This window comes from Symsagittifera roscoffensis, chromosome 5, assembly GCF_963678635.1.
Source record: "Symsagittifera roscoffensis chromosome 5, txSymRosc1.1, whole genome shotgun sequence".
NCBI lineage: Eukaryota > Metazoa > Xenacoelomorpha > Acoela > Convolutidae > Symsagittifera > Symsagittifera roscoffensis.
This window is the reverse complement of record NC_087066.1, coordinates 40,998,910-41,015,080: the sequence shown is the minus strand read 5'-3', so window position 1 is coordinate 41,015,080 and position 16,171 is coordinate 40,998,910. Positions and strand designations below refer to the sequence as shown.

General features: G+C 32.5%; 2 protein-coding genes across 2 annotated transcripts in view; one reads left to right on the top strand and one right to left on the bottom strand.

Annotated features, from left to right (window-relative positions):
* LOC134845551 (cytoplasmic dynein 2 intermediate chain 2-like) overlaps window positions 1-16,171 on the top strand; it is a 405,850-nt gene that overhangs the window by 265,647 nt on the left and 124,032 nt on the right. The window lies entirely within an intron of this gene.
* The window catches only part of LOC134846147 (zinc finger matrin-type protein 2-like), a 209,456-nt gene that overhangs the window by 124,817 nt on the left and 68,468 nt on the right, over window positions 1-16,171 (bottom strand). The gene's annotated exons all lie outside the window — the stretch shown is intronic.

The window sequence follows — 16,171 nt, the reverse complement described above, 5'->3', positions numbered from 1 at the left end:
TGCGCAAAATTTTGGAAGTTTTGTTTTCTAGAACTTTGTTGGGCTGCGTGAGAGGCTTCTTTAATTATTACTTTCTCAACAATTGATTTGGTAGTTTCAGCGTAATTCTGGATTGTTTACAAAAAAAAACAATTTAATTCATTTTTGGGGTAAAATTTTGGTTGAGGAAAAACAAGTGGCACCATATTTATTATGGTGAAATGTTAAGCAAGTTTTTGCTTCCTCACTTTTTGATGATTTTAACCGAATTTGATAAAAAATGAGTCGGAAGTTCCAAGTTTTGTTATAATGATTAATCTTGTTTAGACAAAAACCGATGCTTCAAGAAACAAAAACCCGAAAATGAATCAATCAGCTGATTATCACAAGAAATAGAAATAAGCCGGTTGTCTGTAGAAACATGCGCAATCAAACAAAACTTGAATTAGAACTAAAAATTTTGAACTAGAACTATAAAATAAAATTGTACGGGTTTTCACTAGAAAGTTTACACAAAACAGTTTCCCAATGTAAAAATCAAGAGACGACTTCTTGACCACTATCTCAAAGGTATATGTAGTCTCACATCACAATATGGAAACTACACAATAGAAATCAGATCACCAAACGCATTTCATGACAAATATCTCATTCAAACTGATTACGTAGATATTGAAATTTCAAAAGTTTTTAAAAAATACATAAAAAGTATACAACACCAAAACTCAAAAAAAGCAAAGTCAATATTCACAAACGATGTGTTTTCGCTTATCTATAGCTATTTATCTGTATTAGAATTGAAAGAAATTTAAGATCTAACTAGTAATGACATAACACAACTTGTTAAACACGATTTACAAAAAATCTTAGCAAGGTTCATAATCGATTATTTTAGTCATAATATTGATTTTATTGCACAAGCACGAAAAAATTTTAGACCACAAAATACAGATGACGGAACCATAATAGCAGAACAAACAGATTGTGTTTGGGACCCTGAATGGTCTCATAAATCATTTATTAATATACCAACAGATATATCAAATCAAGCAATTAGCACAATCTCTATTCACAAAGATTATGTTAGAGTATACACACTTACAATTGACGCAACACCTTTAAACTATAATTCATTCTTCCCTGAAAGAGCAGGAAATAATAGTTTAAACTCTATTTAAACGCAACAAGAAATCTCACACAACAAGATATACAAACCCCATCACATTTCGTAAATGAAGAAAGAGTTGAAACAATAACAACAACAGAAGCAAAACAAAGCATTTCACCTATTCAACCCAATTTTACAACTCTAAAACTAAAAAACCCAACGCTACAACAAACCTTTATTATACAATCCACAGTAAAACCATCTGTTGCTCAAAATTATTTACAAATGGACTACCCAACGTTTCGACCAGTAACAAAACCATCATATAAACAAAAAACATCACTAAAAATAATTTCGCACAACATAATTATAACTATGTAAAAAGTTCAAAAACAACAAAACCTTCTAATATGAATACTCAGAACTACTCATATTCACAAAGTCAAAAAATACCACAACCGACTTCAAATTTAGTAAATTCCGATAATCAACCACGATCCTCACTAGAACAAACTGAAAATTACCCATTTTTTCAACATAATAAATATAATACAAATAGATAACATATAAGAAATCAACCTCTTAATTAAACATCTAATTATTTTCCATCAGTTGATGAGGAACACAATAATCAAAATCATCAACGATTTTATTCAACCCAAAAACTCGTTCTTACGATATTGACCAACCAGATATTTTCGAACCACACACACGAGATGAACAAATACAACAACATAGAAATAATCCATTACCTTGCAACAAAAATTTTCAACAACAAAATTCAGTCAATACACAATCTTACCAACCAACTCAAATGCAAAACGCAATCCCACTGCCATATTATTTACAACAACATGAAATAACAAAAATCAACTTTCAAACTTTTCTCAAATGCCAAATGCCGCAGAATCACTAGAAATGACTATGAATCCATACCTAATGGGTAGATCAGCAATGTCATCGAATAAGCCACTAATGGTATTTAAAGGCACAGACCCTGAATACTCTGTGGAAGATTACCTAAATTCAGTCACAGCAAATTTGATTTTAAACATAGGACCTGAACCAGTAAATACGCCACTTCATCAAAATTGGATAATAGACGCACAGCCTTAATCCAAACCACACATGACGGCGCAGCCCAAAAATGTATTTCAATTTTACCTATAGAAACAAAATCATTTGGAAAAAATTCACACAAGATTTCTCAAAACTGTTTGATTCTGAAAGAAACAAACAACATCAAAGAGTTTTATGCAATGAAATTCGTAGACTTCCAAATGAAACAATTAAACAACTTGCAGTGAGAATTGAAACACTAGTCCAAAAAGCATACTCACTCAATACCCATGATTATAAAAACACAAAGATGACAGAAATCTTAATGTTGACTCTTGCACCTCAATTGCTTAAAATAGCAACAAAAACGAGAGCATCACATCCTTCCTCAATCCGAGAACCAGATTTAGACATTAGGAATTTAATAGATAAACTAGAACAAGCAGAAATAAATATGAAACTAGAAAAAACGGAAAACCTAAAGCTACAATATGTCAACAACATCCAAACCACTACTTCACAAATAAACAATGTTCACGACTCCGATACAGAAATATCTGAAAAAATCACTGAAATCTTAAACATCTAGAAAAACCCAAATTTTAAAGGTAAACCATCATTCAAAAAATGGTGCAGTTCTTGCCAAAGATACTGACACAGCAAAAACAACAAGATAATCAAAATAAACCTCAAAAAAATAGAGAACCAAATAAATCATTTTATCACTACATGAAAAAAGATCGATTTTACCTAACAAAAACATTCATAGTAAAAATAGTTCGGGAAAACCATTTCCAAATAACTCAAATTACTCTAGACAACAATCACTCTAAAATCCGAATTATCAAGGACGATCACCAAATCGAAGAAATCCACAAAGATTCTCAATTGTCAGATCATCGATCAAACAGTCGAAATAGTCAGTATCGAAAAAACTATTCCAGATCAATTTCAAGCCGACCTGACTTTTCGTTTAATGCCTGTTCCCTATCAAATTCTAGAAATAGATATTATTCAAATGATCGATCTAGAAACTCTTCAAACGATAGAAATCGAAATTATTCCAACGATAGGAATAGAAACTATTCAAATTATCGAAATCATAGATATCAAAATAATAAATCACCCGATTATTCTAGCAATAGATCAAACCATCAAAGATCAAATTATAATACCTATCAAAACAGATCACGCGAAAATTCACAGAACAGAAATTCAAGCTATTACAACAGACAAAGAAACTACTCTCAATCACCACATAGGAATAACACACGTTATCAGAATTCACAACAAAATTATAGAAGTAGTACACCTAAATAACAAAGGCAAATAAATCAAAAAAAAACAACTGAAGAAACTCAAACAGGCCACACTAGTATTGATAATAACAAAAGCACAGAATTGCAATTAAACCACATCAATTGCGAATCCACAGACAGTGAAAGTGACACAGACAATGCAATTTCAAATAACAAGATAAATGTTGAAAATGACTTCAAACCTATTATATACGAACAACCAATACACTCAAATATCCATCAAAATCATGAGCAATTTCTCTTAAATTATTATTCAAGACCTATAAGCAGTAAAAAGACAATAGAAAAATTAGTAGAAGAAATAACAGAAGAAAAACCCACAGAATGTTCAAGCACAAATAACATTTATCAAAATATACCTAAAGAAACGCAATTACCAAAATACAAGATTTGGACAATTCCACCTCTTTTAGAAAGTCCAAAAATCAAAGAATTTTAAACACCAGACCTTGAAATTGATTTTTCTAATAGATTCCGGAGCGGAATCAAACATCATTAACATCCCCACATGGAACGAAATTAAAGTTTTAAATCCAAAATTAATACCCTTCAAAACAACAAGTAGGCTAGCAACAGGACAAGGATCAACCTTAACAAATTATTCCAAATTTTCCTCGTTCCCACTCGAACAGTGGAACAAAATAAACTAATGAGCAAACCATTTAAGCAAACCTTCCATATCACAGATATAAAACATAATATCATTGGAATCCCATTTATTACTAAATATATACCAACTATAAATATATTAATTAGCAGAACTCACATTAAAGATAAATACACAAGAATGAAAACCACGGCTTTAACATGTTTTCAAAGAATAAACAAACAACCATCATTTTTCTCTAAATTTTATCTTATATACAATCAGGAACGGAAACACCTGAAACCACTAGCAGGTAATATTTATAACTTCTCAATCAAACAAGTTCACCAATATGATAAAGAACAAAATACACAACCTCATTATATGTCTGACTTTGAATTCAAACCAATTCATGAATTTTTTCGAGTAACAATTTCATCTATAAAATACATGAAAGACTCAAATTCAGACATGATTTCCTTACATGTATATAATAATTCTCCATATAAAATAACCCCACCTCTAGGACTCTTAGGTTTTTGTGAAACTAATGCAATAAATTTCCACACAAAGGAAGTAGCGTATAGAGCAAATAACATTTTTTAACTATTAGATTATGTCAATCAACAATTCTTGACGAAGAATTATCGATTAATAATCTAATTAGTAGTAAAAAACGGAACACAGACTATTTCACGAAAGCAACTTACTCTAAACTAACATTTCAAATATAAAAATAGACGGAAGAACAACAAAAATTCTTAACGATGTTTAATTTTAAACACTCTTAGATAACACAAAAAGAATTTGAACAATAAGCTGATCTACTATTGAAATACCCAAAATCTTACGCAAAATCAAAACTTGATGTTGGAAAAGTAAATGCATCACTAAATTTACCTCTAAAACCTGATGCAGTTTTCAAAAATCAACAAGCAAGTAAAATCCCAATTCACTTACAAGACAAAGTTAACCGATTACTTGACATACTAGAACAATATGAAATCGTTTCTCCAGTAAATTAAGAAGAACAGCCAAAAAGTAACACGTTTATAAACCCCGTTATCATTTTAGCAAAAGGAGAATCATTAAAACTAGTTCTAGATGCAAGATACCTCAATTCATTTATTGATGAATCTAAATGTAATTGGCCTATTGAACCAATTCAAGTAATTTTCCCAAAATAAACGGTAAACATTTCACAACAGCAGATATGAATAGTGCATATAATCAAGTGCCGTAAGACGAACAATTACAAATTCGTTATTCGAAATCAGCAAATTGAATTCAATAGATTATTCTATGGAATTTCCATAGGACCAGCAGCACTCTCAGCATTCATGAGTAAAATTTTCCGACCACTCATACTCAATAAAAAAGCAATCACATGTTTGGACGATGTTTTTATGCAACCACAAACAAAAGACGAAATGTTCATTGTCTTAGAAAAATATCATCAGATATTACTACACAAAAACATGAAAGCAGCTCCGGATAAATCACTTTGTTTTCTAACACGTTTAAAATTTCTTGGACATATTATAGAAAGAAACACTATAACTCCATTTAAATCTCGCATAGATGCAATCCAAAAACTTCAACCACCTTCCAATAAAAATAATTTACAAGAATTGTTTGGAATGTTAAACTTCTTAAGTAAATACGTATGTAAAATGCAGTTAAAATTAAGACCATTCTACAACATCCTTAGACAACAGAATAATTTTGGATTGACAACAGAGCATTAAACCCGACTTGAAGAAATCAAAATTCTCCTCACTGAACAAATATCAAATACTATTCCAGATCCAGACCAACCATTTTATGCCATTTGCGACGCATCTAACGTTGGCATCCGTGCAGCATTATTACAATCTCAGAACGGAACAAATAAGATGAACCTAATTTCAGCAAACTCCAGGCTATTCTCACAAGCTGAACTTAGACTTTCTATTTTTATGAGAAAATGCACAGCCATAATACATACACTCACAGAATATGACTTTTTAATACTTGGATGAAAACATCCAACAGTTTTATTTACAGATCAGAAACCCAGAGTTTTCCTTTTAACACAAAATTCAAGCCCAAACCATAGAGTTGATAGATTTCAACTACTTTTATTGAAGTTCCCAAACTTTGGACAGCAGGTAAAAACCTCGCACTACCCCATACTCTTAGTAGAAATTCACCACCTGAATTGTTAACAAGACAAACAACAGTCGAAATACCACAAAATTTTAAGTTTTTCCTTGCAAAATACGAAAATTCACAAAGATTACATTGCAATTATGCAGTAAAAACTGACATAGACCAATCACAGATTAATAATCTACAACATTTTCCGCTAGATTTAGATTGACAAAATAATCATTACGAAGCAGATACACTAAGGAAAAATACATTTAAACCATTACCATATTCATCATGGATTAAAAATAATACACAGCAAAAACCAATTAAACAAAAATCATACAAAACAGATCTATTCCGTCTAATAGAAAAAGAAAACCTAACTGATAATATAAATTTATCAGGCCCACCAAACATTGATTCAAAATATACAAAAAAACGTTTTTAACCTCCATGACCCTCTGGATACAATACCTCCATCGAAAAAAGAAATTGAAAACATTATTCTCCCAATAACAAAAAAAATAACACTTGAATTATTACAGAAACATCGAAATACTGATCCAGTCATTAGACATTTAAAATCTTGGCACAAACATAAAACCACAACAATTAAAGCCGATATCACCATTCTATGAAATAAAACCCTTCTTAGATATCTCAAATAATTGATAAACATACTGATCTAACATACACACTTATAAACCTAAACAAAAAAAATTATTCAATACTGGAACAAACTTTTACTTTATTATTCAAAAGAGTATACTCTTCGCGAACTGACTCATTCAGACTCCCTTACAGACTCAAAGTTATCCACAATAATTCCGATGGCAAACAAAATCAAAGCACTGATATGAATTCTATCCAAAAACCATTAGAACAAAAAAAATAAAAAAGAACTTAACAAACAAACATCTCAAAATTTAGACAACAAAAAGATAAATCAAACAGACAGAAAAAAAACGAAAATCAGAAGAAAAATTCTGCCACATGATCATAAAGAAAAGTCTCCACACAGACAATCATTGCGACTTCGCAATCAGCCACGAAAAGATAATAAAACAATCATTCCATAATCTAAAATTTTAAAGAAAGTTGAATTTCAGAATTCACTTTGAAATTAATTAATATTTTCACCTCTTAAAAGATATTTTCATAGCACGTATATTTTCTCAAATTTCATGCTGAAAAGCACTTGAACAAACAATTTCAATTTCTGTCAATACAAACCTTTTCCGAATCATCACCTAATTTTTGACACGACTTCTTTAGCCGACAAACAATCACCATCAAGCGTATCTCTAACTATAACTAAAGGACCTCCAGGTCAGAAATAAGCAAACCGCTAAAATTGATACCTGAAATAAACAAAGTCTCAATATTACAACCCTCCCCTATCAAGTAGAACAAAGATCAACAATTTTGTCCCAACTTAGACCTCAAAAATCCCTCAGGCAAAAAAATTAAATTAGCCTAAAGAACAAAATGGACATGATCATTTAGCCTAAAGTACAAATATCTCTTAGATACCCCCAATCATCCAATAAATAACAACAAAACTAGGAAGACCCTTAAGAGCCCTCAAAACTTTCCTTCACCAAAAAGTGCCAAAACTCAACCCACTTGTCAAAAAAGTAATAAATAATCCGACCACACCCGAATTCAGCCTCAGAAAAAAAATAATTCGACGATACAAATCATTTCTTCAATTGCTTCTTTCTCGAACAATCAGCCATTTCCAAGATAATCTTTCAAATTTTTTTTCAATTTTCCATTTTTTTCAAATTTTGTATAATCTTACTATCCGATACCCTAGAAATATTCATCCTCCTCCCGTTAACTTTTTACAACTTTTTCATCATTTTTTATTCCCTAGTCCAAACCTACGTTAGTTTCTTCAAAATCCTTGACCACCTCCTCAGGTACTATATTTCAATAACTATCTAAATGTTCCAACATCTTTTCAGTAGACGATGTTTTTCTTCTTTTTATAATATTTCTCACAATTCTGACATCCCTCATGCTGACAATGTGCAAATGTATAAAAAAGATTATCATAACTTTCGCATTAGCAACGACACTTTTAATCCTTTTCAGCAAAGAATATTACAATGAACATAAAATTCCTTCATAAATAATTAATTCTAATTTTTTTTCCAAAAAGGCTAATCAACAACCCCCACGCCAGTGCCTACCAACATTATCCCAAGAACCTGCAACAACACCAACAAATAGTCAAACAAATAACCCCCAATCATACACTTGTGAATAAAGACACGCACGATTGTCCGAACCAATAGAACCAGTAATTCGCCAAGCATCTCTAGGCGAACCACATTACGAACCAGTATATAATATATACCCCCCTCTCCAACAAGATGTTATTAGAGCAAGACAACAAATTAAAAACCAAAACACGCTCAAAATAAAGAGACAATTTATACATCCAAGACGAAATAGAAATTTGCAAACCCCCATCAATTCAACATACCTCATTCACCAATAGCAAATCCTATAGATCTCTCCAGTAGTACAATTCAAATTACTCCCCAGACCCCATCACAACAAAGCACATCAAACATCCCATCAGATTATTTTGGTTCAACCCCTACATCTGGAGAAATTCGAGAAAATCCTTTTAGTCCCTTTTAATATTGGATGACACAAGCATTCACTCAAAGTGAACCAATTTTAGTGAACGATCCAATAAACGTTTCATGTCACCACCAGAAATTTTTTCACTCCCCTCAACCCCTTCTTTAAGTCAAATCTCACAAACATTTCCTCGAAACTTCCCTACAAATCTCGACGCTAGATATAGAGAAAATTCAACCAATTATATACACCTACGATTAGATTGGAATACATTCGTAGCACCCCCTCCATTATTTGTACAACATTACGAAAGTAACAGAATACACAACTAGGCACTAAATAGATTACAACACTGACAAGGTATCCACAGAGATATACAAGAACTTAACATACAAATACTTACCCAGGATAATCTGAGACTAAAAATTGTAATCACAGTAAGACTAAATAATATATTTCACCCCATCCTTTACCTCCCCCCCAAAAAAAAAATATAACAACTCAACCTTTTCCTCCCCCATTTATAACCACAGAAGTAATCTATAAATACGATAGATACAAAAAAAAAGATAATTGGATATATAACTTTTTATAATCCATACTCAGGACTATCATACACAAATATTTTCTAAAGATACTAGTTTTCCAGACCCTTTTTTCTTAATTTCGCAAAATCCGATCAAAACAACCCTTCCCCCGAGCAGGACCCCAGCATTTACTAGTCACACACTATGACAGTGAAGAAAATGAACGAATAACATTACATAAAAATGCAATAAATCAAGTCACTCAATGCTAATCCGAACCACAATCAATAGAAAAAACAAACATAATAGCTACACTACACTCAAAAGCACGAACTACAACACTAACAGGATAAAAATTCACAGCAAAATTTTCCGAAAAGAAAGTACATTGTTCTCAAGTCTCAAACGGAAATAAAAAAGACTAGATCATGCATCTTTCTACCAAAGTAATATGGAAAAACTATTACATCTCAGCCTTGAAGATTGTAAAAACGAACTTAAATGATTTAAAATTACATCAAACAAAGGCACAACCAGAAAATTGGTAATTTTTCAAGTTTTTCCAGACTCTGCACATCAAGCCGAACTTGAAAGATACCAAGGTCATATAAAACTAGACGAAAAATTTCCACTCCACGGAGCACATGGAAGATTAACTTACGATCTCCATGATAAAAATTGTATACAACACATTAGAATAAACAACCCCTCAAATTTTAAAGCCGAAACTGAAAATAAAGGATACCAAGAAATAATGTTTTTTGATTGGAAAAAACAACTTAAAAAAGTACAATTAACACGAGATTTAAAAGATGATACAATATTTTATCAAGGAATCAGACTCTGTTGCAAAAAATGACCAAGGATACTGCAATCCCACTACACGAACACAAGCAACAATTGTTTCTTTCCCGAAGACACATGTACCACATTTCAAGTAGCAAAAATACACGCTAGAGTGATAAAATTTCACCAAAATATTTTATTGAATCAATCCTTTATGAAAAAGTGAACCCTGATCAAATCAGACAAAGTAATTTTAGATTTAGAAACATTCATAATATAGAAATTATACTGACACGTTTCCAAATTTACCCAGAAACGGAACTTGCATGTAAATACAACAAACCACTTTATAAAAGGCAATCTTCAGAAATTCTTGTCGAATACGAAAAAGGTTTCGACATTAATACAGGAAAATAAACTAATAATACATCCAATGGCAACACATCACTCAACCATTGACGAAAATTCATATATCCCAGTAAACCTCCTATAAACACAGTAAACAGAAACAGCAGGTTTTCAGACATCTACGCACAAGGTTACAGCGGATATTTTAAAGATATAAGAGGTTACATTTACTTAAATGGCGAAAAATACAGACCAAAAGATATATCAACAATAAATATTTTTAGTTTTGTAAATTTGAAAAACGAACTTCTTGCCTTTCTAGCATGGCACTACTACATCTTAGATAGATTGACTATATTGACGCAATGCTTAACTTTCTTTGATTTCTTTTCTCTTTACTCAAAGGAATCTACAATATATGCGCAATACACACACAAGTAAACAAACAAGCCAGCGTAGCACGCATACATTTTGCAGCATTTTTTGGAATATTCTCTACATCAATAAATAAAATACTTTTAGACGCTCAAATAAAAGAATACAATAGCAAGCTATCAACAACACCGAACACAGATGACGATTCACAAAACAATACGAATATAACGCCTACGGCGCCCCAATTACACAGCCTAAACTTTAACCATCGCTTATCATTAGTACCACGAAATTTCAGATATATAGCCTTGACAGAACTAACATCTTCCAGACTTATTAACCCACAAAGCCCAATTCAACACATAATAACCCAACAACCTAATATAGAAGACAGATGTCTTCTAGATGAAGACACATTCAAGCAATTTATAGAACAACTACCATTTTTTCCCAAATACACCTACTTTCGAACAGAACCTAATCGATCGGCATATACTCTAAAGCCGACATTCAACACCACATACGTACACAACAATTTCAAGAATTACTCACAAAAATGGACACAATACAACGATAATCCATAGACCAAAACTTATGCAAACTTGCACAAACAGCAGGCTTTTCAGACATCTACGCACAAGGTTACAGCGGATAGTTTAAAGATATAAGAGGTTACCGCTACTTAAATGGCGAAAAATAGAGACCACAAGATATATCAACAATAGATATTTTTAGTTTTGTAAATTTGAAAAATGAACTTCTAGCCTTTCTAGGGTGGCCCTACTACAAATATTGACTATATTATACGCAATGCTTAATTTTCTTGGATTTATTTTCTCTTTACTCAAAGGAATCTACAATACATGCGCAATAAACACACAAGTGAGCAAACAAGCAAGCGTAGCACGCATTCTTTTTGCTGGATTTTTTGGAATATTCTCTGCATCAATCAAAGAAATACTTTTAGACGCTCAATTAAAAGAATACAATACCATGCTATCAACAACACCGAACACAGATGACGACTCACAAAACAATACGAAAACAACGCCTACGGCGCCACATTTACAAAGCCTAAACCATAACCATCGCTTATCAATAGTACCACGAAATTTCAGAATAATAGCCTTGACAGACCCAACATCTTCAAGATCTAATTACCCACAAAGCCCAATTCAACACATAATAACCCAGCAACCTAATAAAGAAGACACATACGAGCAATTTATAGAACAACTAACTTTTTTCCCCAAATACACCTACTTTCATTCAGACCCCAATGACGAAAACCCTAATTATGTTAATGAGCCCGTTTTATACCCTACACTCTCATGGACATCATTTTATCCTTTTAGTAATCCACTATCACTACCATTATATAACCCCCTATATTAACAAACAATGCAGCAAGGAACTCTACCTTTTAACAACAGCACTCAGTCCAAAACACAAATAGGATATAAACAGTCACTCAACAAATTCACCGCACCCAAAACTAACAAATACTCCATCGATCACTACGATCATCACATCATAAGACCATAGGAAGACATCTTTTTGAACGACGATAATTTTGCTAACCCACAACTAACAGAAAAATTCTTCATTAAAACACCATACGTTTTTACCCTCAATACTTTACCCTCGATAAGAAAAAAAAGACCACGTCATTTCAACAGCACTTCGTGATATTCAAGCTTATGATTCATACTTTAACCACAAATTTAACCATTTTTCACTAACCTTTCGTTTTCTCACACCCAAAGAACGTCATTTGCACTGATCACACGGCGTCTTGTTACTAAGTAAACAAACACACACATATACTTACTACAAGTTCATCCAAGATCATTACACTCAAAATACACCAGCACGACAAACTCACCGCAGATATCAATACATTAACTCTAAATACATCTCACCATTTTCTTCCTAATTTCACTCATTGTATTAAAGACACTAACTTACCAGGCATCCTCCGCAATGACGATCCCATCACCCAAATGTATATATTCTGTGCCTTAACCAAAATCTTCAACGTAGACGAATCCCTCCCACTAATCCTCCCACACGAAGTCCTACAGCCCAATGAAATCTCAATCCTAGAATTCATCCATAACACCAGATGTAGTCATAAACTTCATAACCTCATTCGAAACACACCTTATGAACTCTCACCTAGCACTGAAGAGCACAACATCATTAAAGCACTCGAATTGCTTTGGCCACTTCTTCAAACTAAATTCATCATTCGTTTGAAAACTAATTTAAGGGCATCATCAGAGACCATCCACGACGTTTTTCTCCACGGATTCTTCACAGACGAATAGGTAATATGAAATAAAATAATTCAATAATAAATTCGAACAAAAACTAACCATTCCTTTTAAATGTTTTCTCTTTTTCTATAATCTTCACAGGCACGATCATCAATCATCTACAAAAAAGAAAAACGAACTAAAAAACAGAAAAACTTTTTTCTTGAATCATAAGTTTCTATTAACCAATTTCAATAAAGGAAGCAGTAAAAATTTCCCCCAAAACAGCAATAAATTGATATATAAAATCTTTTCCCATATGCAGTAATTATTCTTACAATGAAAATAAATTGCTAATTTCAACCCCCCAAATCAAGCAGTAAAATTAATAATATCAAAGTAGTAAATTAATAAACGTTGCCTATGAAATTAAAAGCAGTAATAACCTTTTCAAAGACGCTTCTTTATAGTTTGAATATTCACTCGCCCACAATTCTATCCACAATCGCACAACTCGCCCACAAAGAAGTGTTTAAAAAAATGAATTTAAGTTTCACTGATAACAACTCTAACCAGATTTAACGCATTTCAAAATTTCCTTTAACCCGGTTGGAAAAGAATTACATAATAATCCAAACTAACCAACGCAAGCTTAATAAACATCACAAACCATAACCTAACAGCATGACTAAGAAAAGAAAAGCCACGGCACCCAAACTGGATTAACACCAGCTTAGAACTGGATAAATTATTCTTTTGAAGACTACTTTCAAGTCTGAACACAAAAGAACAAAGCACAAAAAAGTCGAAAGACAAACCCAAAACAAACAATTTGAATTTTGAAGGGGAAAAGACACAACCAAGACAAAGAAAAAAAACCAGTAAACAAAAGGCACGAAAGGTCGGACACAAACAGGACCCTCCAAAAAAGAGAGCATGAATTTATAAAAACTCCTGGCCTAATCTACCAGAGAGGACGTCCTGAGCATGCTCTATAGCCAGCCTCACCCATCGTGCTACACCCACGCTTTGTGACCCACAACTCTATTTTTGACGAGAGTTACTCAAGTGTGAGTAGCTCCTAAAAAACCGAACTAAGCAATAACGCTTTTGCGCTAAAAATTAATACAAGATCATAACTAAAAACAAAATTAACAAAGATTTGTACATGTAAATACTACCATGCAGTATATAGATAACATACAGCCCAAAGACGAGCAGCAAGGATTTTGACAACCCAATCACACTCCAACTATGGAATGGTGAACACACCCGACATGCTGCCTACAGTCACTACACTCAATAGACTTAAAGTACGACTTGGCATCGCAGCAAAGGAAACCCATTGCAACCGAACAATGGCCATCTCGATGTTCAAGTATACGTACAGATTCAACTCAACAGGCACTGCATTCAAAGTCAAAATACATGCCACTTCCGAACGAGATTGGAATTTCTGTTCTATAACCAACCAAATCAACACTCATCACAACCGACCAGAAATCATAATACGATCTCACGAAACGATCGTGATAACAACTCTTCTTCGAAATCAGAAAAGAGAATAAGCTCGCAATTTCTAAAGAAAAACACCATCATCCATCCTCCACTACAAAAAAAGACTGACGAACTAAAACTCTCTAAACCCCGAATGGGTGGAACCAGATCTAAACCAGAATTTTTTATTGCATATTATTCTGATATTTTATCTCAATAAAATTATGGTAATCAATCATACTCCATCAAACTAACAACCCACTTATTTGTAATTGTTGAACTTACTTGTAGTTTCAACACCAGAACAATTTGAATTAAGCTTAGAATACAGTTGTTCTTATTCTGGAACTAACTCGCATATACCGGTGTACACTAGATCTGTTGAGACTAGGAGGTATAAGAGTAAGATCGGTATTAGATTATGAAGTTGCACGAATCTATCCAGCCGAAAATAAGATAGCGTGACGAGCAGACGGTGTACTTTATCTGAAATTACTCTATGACTATAACCGAAAAGATATAACTCAGCGAGAAAAACAAACAAGAAAATTCTAAAGAAGAGTTTTTCAATCAAACATTCTTTGAAGATGTAGTTTTTTTAAAAGCAAATCCGAAAAATTTAAATCAACAAAAAAAACTTGAGCAGTAGTGCAAAAAATTGATCAATGACAGCATTGGAAAGCGCACACTAAATACAAATTAATAGCCTACTAAAATTAATCTAAAAAGAAACATTTTTTATGGGCTTTTAAATTTCCAAATCTTCAGTCTAAATTAAACACCCCAGATTTGTGACAAAAACCATGATATCATCAGCGCTTGGTAACATTTACTTGATTTTTTTCCAAGTTTTTTAGAAACCATACTTCCAGTTTAAGTTCACGACCATATTTCGCATGTCTAATAGCATGCAAACAACAGTTTTAAAATTTTCCGTTTGTTCCGAACATCGAAAATGGTAAGATCTTTGTATTCGGTTGTTTTTTCTTGTTTTTTTTCCATGCAAAAGCAGGTACCGCAAATAACGATCGAACTGGGTTGAGTGATATATCATTTTAAGGGCCTTACAGTGGTGATTAGAGACACCTTAAAAAATTTTGAAAAATGTTTCCCAGTGTCAAGAAACACTAGTTTGAAGTGTTTAATTCTCGTCTTAAAGCTTACAATAGCTCGAATTAAAACCTTAAAACTTAGGTTTACTTAGGTATCGTTAGTTTACTTTGAGTAATTTAGTACCTTTTTGGAATCAAAATTTTCAAAAAATGAAAAAAAACTGCAAAAAACTTTTTTAAATTTTTTTGTTTTCAATTTGCTTATTTTAAAATGGCTATCGAATATACATAATTCCCAGTTTTTTGGTCAGCTCCTCATATCGAACCACGCTGAAAAAATGACAATAGTTTGGAAAAATTTTGTTGTTGTATTTTTTAGGACTATGGTCGGTACATTATGTGCTATCTTTGTTCTTTTTTGTTAAGAACAATTTTGCAATTTTTAAAAAAAATAAAACCAAAGACAGCGCTCAACTTGTGCGCAATCTCAAAAAATAGGTAAAATTCTTCTGGAAGTCAAAATTCTAAGTAAAAAAATGCACTCTC